The sequence below is a fragment of the Lithobates pipiens genome, unplaced genomic scaffold (assembly GCF_037356315.1).
Source record: "Lithobates pipiens isolate NorthernLeopardFrog02 unplaced genomic scaffold, aLitPip1_a1.2 Scaffold_8, whole genome shotgun sequence".
Lineage (NCBI taxonomy): Eukaryota > Metazoa > Chordata > Amphibia > Anura > Ranidae > Lithobates > Lithobates pipiens.
The window spans coordinates 583578050-583587462 of NW_027507903.1; the positions used below are offsets into that span (position 1 = coordinate 583578050).

Below are 9413 nucleotides of genomic sequence, written 5' to 3' on the forward strand. Positions count from 1 at the left end.
ACCAAGTGAGTTTAATCATCATCGTAATCAGCCACAGAACATGTGTCGTTAATATGTGTTCGGCTTTAAAGGGATGAGGTGGCAACCCTACCTGGGCCTCTATCGAAGAAGCAACCACGCAGTTTAGCGGGCATGCTCAGAGTGCACTTCAATTAATTTGGTACATGTCCTAGGATTTCCTGCACACTTGTAAACTGCTGTTAGGTTGGAGACAATGGCAAATCTCAGGAAGAAGAAGAGACAGGAACAGGAAGTTAGAGAAATTATGGGTTTCCCTTTTAAAATGACAAACATGCAATTCTTTTATCTTCGTAAAACACAACATAACCTTGTCTGACCCTGGTTATTAAACCAGTCTTGGTGACCTCCTGCCTTAAATTTTCATGTTCTTATTTAGACACATTGGACAGAAGTTGGATCATACAGAGTCCGACCTCTGAATGTTTTTTTGTAAGGATATACTTTCATTGATAAGCATGTTCACATTGCCTCAGCTTGTATGTCTATGGACTAATAAACTACAGTATCTTGAGCGTCATTCTAATCTCCAGCCTCCAGCCATCAACATCAAACCTAGTTAGAGAACTATTCTCCTGAACACAACTTGCTTGAACTAAACATGCTCATAGATAACCATGAAATAATGAGTTGGGTGGTGATCATTTAAAGGGCTAGTTCACCTTTAGCAAAAACAAAACAAAAAAAACTACCTATGCAGATAAGGGGAGACTAGATTAAAAAAAAAATGTACAGATTTGACTAAAATTTAATAATGCCCTTACTAAAAGTGTAGGCCATTTACGTGCCTTCTGAAGCCTGACTGGATTACTCCCAGAACATTGTTAGGATGTTGCTAAGAAAGGCCTAGTCATCACTGCTCACCTACACCATCACAGGGAGTGAGCTTTCAAACACTAAGATCAGAGCTACTGCATCAGGGGAGGGAAAGAGCCATGTGAGGGGGCTTGATTCAGAGAAAGAGCTCGCTCCTGTGATGGTAGAGGTGAGCAGTAATGACTAGGCCTTTCTTAGCAATGTCCTAGCAACATCCAAGGAGTATTACAGTCAGTCTTCATGAGGTACGTCATTTTCCTACACCTATAGCAAGGACATTATTTAACTTTAGTCAAGGCTGCCCATTTTTTTTATGTACCAACAGCCTTTACCTGCATAGGCAGTTTTTTGGTAAAGGTAACTCTTTAAAAGGAACCTATAATGGCTTGAGGTCTGTTTAATATAACTTTGTTTTTGTTTTTTCAAACTGAAGTTTTCTTTCTTTTTTTTACCTTTTATATAATATTTCATTTTAAATAAACATGTAATACATAAAGTATTTCCAGAACACTACGAGTTTTACAAAGAAATTACAGCAGAAGTTGTCTCCTTTCAGACACCCTGTCTGTATTTAAAACCTTGGAGTTAAAAGTACATGGGGGGGGGGGGGGGAATCAGTGCTCTGACACATTCACTTTTTTATCTAAAAGGGGAACTTCACCCCCTGTTTAAGCTTGTGGTAATCCTTGTTCGCTGGGTTATCTTCAAAATACAAACTCACATCTCCAGCAAGTTCAGCGTTGTCCTGCATTAATCCGCTGCTGTATGCTGGGTCCCACTAAACCATATTGTAGTCTTACATCTTACAAAGCCAGCTATCTTGTCCAGGTTTTTGCAGTCAACCTCCTGATGACTCGCTGAGGTGCATGCATAATGTCCTGTAAATTACCCTGCAACCTCCTGGGATGTGATGTGGATATCCCAGGAGGCTGCAGAGAGCTGGAGTGCATTAGTCTCACGTAGGCGAGAGTTGCCTGGAATTGCCTGATAGCATGAGAAAACAAAATGCATGTACTAAAAAAAAAATATTCTAAAACAGGAGGGGGCAAGGAGTTTGTAAACTGGGGACACAGGGTGTAGAACCACTTTAAATTTCAGCTTGAGTTACTGATCTCTGTAAACAACAGGCTTTTTTTTTTATTAGCAGTAGCTAAAAGAGAAACTGGAAACATATGAAAAGCAACCTAAAGATACCATTGATGGCTGGATGTAAGGACACATAATATTATTGTGCAATATTTTATATTTACCTGACTATAAAACAAAATGTTCCTGAACATATTCATTAAATAAGAAAAAAATATAAGTACAAAATCACTATACATATGGAGTACCTTATGCAACCTTTGACTCTAGCTGCTAGTTAGCTAAAACTCTCAGAAAACTCTTTCCTGTCATAAGGAATGTCACTGGATTTTCCCAGCTTGAGTAAACAGACCTAATCGTTTTTTGTGTCTCTTCACAGAGGATGCAGGGAATCAAAGATTCCATTGAACATAAGGGCTCTAATTAAATTCTCAAATCAGAATCTTTGTTACCCTGTGATTCCTGTGTGAAAGACAAAGAGACCCATTTCATCCTTCCTGCGTCACTTTAATATGCAAATGAGCGTTCCAACTCATCAGAGTTCATTGTTAGGCGACCGTGTATTGTACGAGTCCTGAAATATGTATGTGGTGAATCCCTGAAATATGCACGCCTGTCGGATCTGGAAGTTTTCTTGCACATGTCATGGTGGCATCTTTGCCACCTTGTCTCCTGCCCCCCAATTATGGTGTGTATGCCAGCTCAGGGGACTGCAGTACTGAAGGGGGGGGGAGAAGGGTGTAGATAATCCACACAGTGTGTGAGGGGCACCTCACGGCTGTGATTTATCAGCTGGAGCCGCTGATAAGATGGTGGAAGAGACCTAGAAGCTCGGCAGCCCTTGGGGGCTGCAGAGAAGGGAGGGGGGTGCAGGATGAGGCTGGCACAGGGACAGAGGGGGGCGAGAGAGATGGGAATATTGTGCCCAGAGCTGCCAGGAATGCCTTAATGTGTGATGCACTAAAAGGTGACACTGATGAAATAAATGTATACGACTATACATATCACAAATCACGAGAGAAAGACATCATTTGGTGTTAAATATTGGTCCAAAAAAGAGCGTGTGTACGAAAGGGTTACTGTAGACAACCATCATTGGAAAAATCTGTGACATTTTTGGCTTCATTAGACAATCTTTTCACTTATTTATTTTCTCATCTTCATCTATTCGAATGAGTGAATACAATACGCACACACATTCCCTGTACCTGGCAAGTCTATTGAAAGAACAATTGTTTTGAAATCGAAACTTATTACTGTTTATTGAGCAATATTTCATGAGAATTGGCCATAAATTTTGCAAGTAACATTTTGTTCTGGTAGTTATACATCCACCTTTCTTTGTCCTAATACCATGCAAATGACCATGGACTCCCTTAGAACTGATATCGAAGGGCTTTTGGTGGCATTCAAATCATAAAGAAAACAACTTTTTTGGACTTTTGGGGTGCCAAATGCAGCTTGCCTTTGATCTCAACTTCTAAGATCATTCAGAATTTATTGACAGATTTGACCTGCAGTTGACCTCTATCTGATCCTTATTTGACCTGCTTCAAGCTGCATTTCCATAAACTTAAATGGGGAAGAAAAGGGAATGGGAAGTGAACAAAAGTCTATTTACATTTTCTCTTAAGCTGGCCATCGATGGTTCAAATCTTGGCCGGTTTAGCAGTGACCGGCTGAGATTCAAATCATTTATGGGCAGGCTGAATGTCCCCAAGTCGATTCATTGATCAACTTGGGTACAACCACCATGCCAGATTTTTATCTGCGATTATTGACAGTGGCTATAGCCACTAGCAATAATCTTTGTGTTCTCCCAGCAGAGACAGATACCTGCGCTCCCCCACCAGTAGGGGAACACAATATCAACACTTACGTTAGAACGTAGACCTCCCATGGCTTGCTGTCACCACTGAGATTGCTGACATCTCCCCCTGGTCTTTCTTCCAGGTTTTCATGCTCCGAATGTGTGCCGCAATCACGTCATTCCCGCACATGCTCGCTGGAGCCCTCGGTTCTGGCACAAAGCTCTGAAGTTCCAGCAAGGTATGCCGGAGTTTCAGAGCACATGCGCCAGTGATGTCACTGGCTGCATGCAGGGTCAATATCTCCTAAAGTGTGGACATTTAGGAGATATTATAGGCTTACCTGTAGGTAAAAATAATAACGCGGGCTTTACTACCGCTTCAATAACCCCTGATAGATCTGATACATTTCCCTGAACTTCTGGAGTTTGTCACAAGGAACAAGTACAGCGCAGGCCCCAGCTGCTTTCCGACGGAAAATGTTCGATGGGAGCTTTTTGTCAGAAATTCTGACCATGTGCAGGCTCCATTGGACATTTTCCATCGGAACTTCCGACACACAAGATTTGAGATCTGAATCTCAAATATTCCGACAACAAAATCCATTGCCAGAAATTCTAATCATGTGTACACAATTCCGACGCAAAGTTTTATTTATGCTTGGAATCAAACAGAAGATTCGCACTGGCTATTGAACTTCAATTTTCTTGGCTTGTCGTATATCACCGCATTCTTGACATTCGGAATTTCCGACAACATTGTGTGACCGTGTGTATGCAAGACAAGTTTGAGCCAACATCAGTCAGAAAAATTCCCATGGATTTTGTTGTCAGAATGTCCGATGGTGTGTACACGGCATTAGAGTGTGTTGTGTAAAATGCAGACATGTTGCATTTTTACGCAATGCATCAGAGCTCATCTGACATAAGTTTTGGTCACAGCAATGCAGCTTGGCTGTGGTGCATACAAGTGAATAAATGTAAAGATCATTTTGATATTTCAATAAAGTTTTAAAGAAAAGAAAGGAAAACAGTGCCTTGCATTGTAACTATACATACAGAATACAGAACACAGAATAATTTATTAATCCCGAAGGGAATTGGGAAATTATTTTGGCACAGGCACACTAACAAAGACGGCACAAGATCACAGCAATATCTGAACAAGATACAAAAACATAACAAAATGACCAATGACGGCTATTAGCACCAAATAAACAAAATTATAACGACACTACAAATAAAACTTTCATACAATTAAAATAATACAAAAGTTTCTCTAACATCCCCCAAATAATAACCAGCACAATACCAACATACTATAAAAACAACACAATATCCTGATCATAAACCAGAATTAGATCTTCACCTCCAGCCCTCCCAAACAACAATTATGCCGCGTAACACACGATCGTAATTCCGGACAGAAAAAGACAGATGAGAGCTTTTCATCCGAAAATGCGACCGTGTGTATGCTCCATAGGATTTTAGCTGTCCGAATTTCCCTCAGACAAAAATTGATAGCATGATCTCAATTTTCCCAATGGAAAAACTTCCTATTGGAAATTCTGATCGTGTTTATGCCATTCCGACACGCCAAAAATCACGCATGCTCAGATTCAACAAAGAGACGGAAGCTATTGGCTACTGGCTATTAAACTTCCCTTTTCTAGTCCCGTCATACGTGTTGTACGTCACCATGTTCTAAACGATCGGAATTTGGTGTGACCTTGTGTAAGCAAGACAGCTTGAGTGGAATTCCGTCGGAATTCCGTCGGGAAAACCATCAGAGTTTTTTCTGACGAGAATTCTGATCGTGTGTACGCGACATCATATAGCTTGATCACCACAGGTAAAAATGATTTCCTGTGTCGCTCTCTGATGCATTGTGGGTGCAACAATCTGTTACTGATGGTACTCCACAATGCAAGGTGCCATCCATACACATCGGACACCAACCTGCAAGGTAAAATGGCTCGTTTTAGTGTGCATTCTGGTGTGATCAAGCCCTATACAGGAACCAGTGAAGAGTCTTTTATGACACATGGAATGCAAAACAAACACAGGCTATGGAAGAAAAACACACAGAAAACCTGGTAAGGTCTACAGCACTATAGATTTTTTTTTAATTCAGGGTTTAAAAGAGAAGTATGGGTTTGGGCTTTTCTGTAGATTTATACTTACCTAGGTGGATGCAGCATCGGCCTGATGCTGCGTCTGTCCCCCAACGCACTGAAAACCGAGCGATCGAACACCACCGCCATTGCACTCCTGTGATCCATAGGCGAAGTACAGCCAAACGAGTTTTGGCTATGCTTCTCCTTTAATAAGACTATAACCTTAGACTATAAGTGATTTTATTTTATCTATATACTTATGCTGGGTCTTTGACTCGTAGAATGAAAACCATTGATCCACCAGCCAGGGATATAGCATTTTCAGCACAATAGGTCAGCGAGTTGGCCAGGAGGCATGGATGAATGTTTTGTATGGCTCAGCCCACTATTTTATTTGCCAATGAAAGTGAGATGTGAGCGTACCTAAGAAAGCTCTGCTGTGTTTCTCACTGGTTTAGGGGAAGGATTTTTTGGTTCCTTTTGGCCTGCAACAACATAACCTTTCTGTTTAAACTTTCTCATTACTCCCCAAGTACTACTCCACTGAGGCCATGATTTCCAAACACTGGATTGAGGATGGCCAGTAATCCTGAAACAGCTGTATGCAGTTTGGAATAAGTGGTTCTTAAATAGTAGACTGCATCTGAAGTTCCGGATGGACAACTGGCCCAAGCAATTATATAAAGGAAATGATAATAGCAGAAAAAGAACTAGGGACATTCTAGGACGGCACCCAAGGACATAAATTAGACAATATAAAAAAATGTATTAATAACATCATATAAAAGTTTAAAAGAATCACATATTAGACACAATGTTGTTATCTTTGTTTACAGTATATACTACTAAGATTACTTATACTTTTGCATTATACTGAATGTCCCGTTTCACAGGTAACAGATTGTGGTCAACGCGTTTCATGGATAGCACCAATTTGCCAGGAACAGCAGTGATAGGGCTGCAAAATATCCATGCAATTCCATGATCTCAATATAGTGCTCCAAAGGGGGCTCATATCTTTTTTTTTTAAACTGAGTTTTATTGAACAAACAATCAGACAGACATAGACCAATGCAATTGCAATATCTTATGACTATTACATAAGATATAGAACAGGGCACTCTTTGCAGGGTGGATAAAATCCCCTACATCAGCCATAACATACAAGATGATAATTCAGGAAATAGAGAGAACATTTTGGCAAGATATTGTCTGAGAGCCCCACCCGCCCCAAAGCACCCACGCCCATGTTGAGGGCATGTGGCCTGTTATGGTTCAGGAGGGGGGCGCTTGCTCGCTTCTTAACAACCAGCTGTTCTTCACACAGAATTAAAATCGATCCTTTTTTGACTGATCCAAATTCAAATTGTTCCAAAACTTTGGAATTCATTATAAAATTAATAAACAAAACTAAATTAAAATAAAATAAACGAAACAAATTCTGAAACGAATCAACAAAACTGAATTAGTAACATAATGAATCTACCTGAAACAAAACAAATTTTTACATTCATCACATGTCTACCAATTAAGCACAATTGTCTTACGGGCTTAATAATTGCAGACACCTCCAGCTCTTCAAAAATTCCTAACAAGCACTGCTTAGGACAGCATATATTTGAGAGGTTGAAAGTATCCACAATAAATGCCGTCACCTGTGACCAGAAGAGGCAAATCCTATTGCACCTTCAAACCATATGTAAGCCCTTGTACACACGGTCGGACATTCAGATGGAAAATGTCTGATCGGACCGTGTTGTCGGATAATCCGACAGTGTGTGGGCTCCATCGGACTGTTTCCATCTGAATACCTGACGGACCAAGTTTGAGAGCTTGGCTATAAAACTTTCCGACAACATGATCCAATCGGACTTTGTCCGATCATGTGTAGAGAATTCCAAACGGACAAAGTGCCACGCATGCTCAGATCAAACTCCTAGACCAAAGCTATTGGCTACTAGCCTGAACGTAGTCCCGTCGTAATGAAATAATGTCATCACGCTCTGAACGATTGGATTTTCCGACAACTTTGTCCGACCGTGTGTATGCAACACAAGTTCCGGACAAAATCTGTCAGACAAAATCTGACGGATTTTGTTGTCGGAATGTCCGACCGTGTGTACAAGGGCTAAGAAGTCACCCGTTTCACATTCACATTCACATTTATGGGGCTCATTTCTATTCTGTTGGTCGGAAAGACAGAAGGTCTCTTTCCATGCCACCATCTTGTTACAGGACAGCATTATGTCTTGGACCTCTCTACCCTTTAATCCCAGACAGAACTATGTTTTGTAGAAATAAGGGTAGTCTTAGATTGCGTTAACCATATAATGCCATAAACTAATTGTGACCATGGATGTCTTGTAGCCCTATCGCTGCCAGTCCTGACAAAGTGGAGCTATCCACCAAACGTGTTGACCACAATCTATTACATGTGAATTAGGACACTCAGTATAATGCAAACATATAAGTAGTCTTTGTAGTGTATGAAAAGAATATTGTATTGTGCATCATATCTTTTAAACTTTTATATGATATGACTACGTCTGGAATTTTTCTTTATATTGATGTGTCGAAATAATGTCTTTGGGTGCCCTCCTACAAAGTCCCTAGTTCTTTGTCTGTTGTAATCCTCTTCTTGTTTTGGATGATGGCACTCCAAGTATTTACCCCCATGTCATCTAGCTTCTCTCTTTTCTTTTTATGAAAGCAAGAGAATTAATAAAGTAATGATATGAATGGCTCTGCCTACTATCTTAAAATGAGGGAAATAAAACCCTTATTTTTGAGATTTGTGATGGAAGAAGTGTTGATACCTTCTGTTTTAAGAAGTCTCGATGTGCTTGTTTGAGCTAAAATACATCCCATTCTTCATTTCTGGGTGTTTGTTGTAAGGTTTCAAGATTTCTTCTACAAAATAAAGGACCGTGTAAGCGTTTGATAAGTCCCTGAACTGTGTTTCATGGTCTTACCTTGAAGAAGATGTGTGACCAGTTGATTGTCATAAAAATAGGACATTTGGATCTCCTGAAAAGCCTTAAAAGTCCATACCAACTGGTGTTATATCCTAGTCTATCAGAGCTAGAGAATCAAATGTAGTTTCCTGGACTTTTTCTTTCCGTAACTTTGTGTATAAATGTCCTTATTACAGCGTAAAAGAGTAAAAGCTGAAACATTATTACATGCCTACACTAGTATATTTGTTCTACCAGTTAACCCAGCTTTATGTAAATATATTTGATTTCTTTTTAGCCGTACATTCCTAATCTCGCCTCTCCGTGCTTCTCTCGGAGACCGGCAGCCAGCTCTAAAATGGCTGCCAAGCTTTAAAATGGCTGCCAGCAATTCACAACAGTTTTGTGATAGTTCCGTCTATATTCTGTCCTCTCTTCCGTGAACCATTAATAATAAAAAGAATGTGTTATCGACAGTTTCAAGCACCCTCAAGTGAGCCGAAACAGAAACAGATAAACAAATTAGTGCATTAAATGAAAAAATGCACAGCGGACAAAAAAAAAATGCCCTTTTCCTAGCGAGTATGTTGGCGTAAGAGTGTGCTTTCCAAGCCA

At 40.2% G+C, this 9413-nt stretch overlaps 1 protein-coding gene across 8 annotated transcripts in view; it reads left to right on the forward strand.

The window, feature by feature from the left end:
* NFIX (nuclear factor I X) overlaps positions 1–9413 on the forward strand; it is a 285613-nt gene that overhangs the window by 201306 nt on the left and 74894 nt on the right. The window lies entirely within an intron of this gene.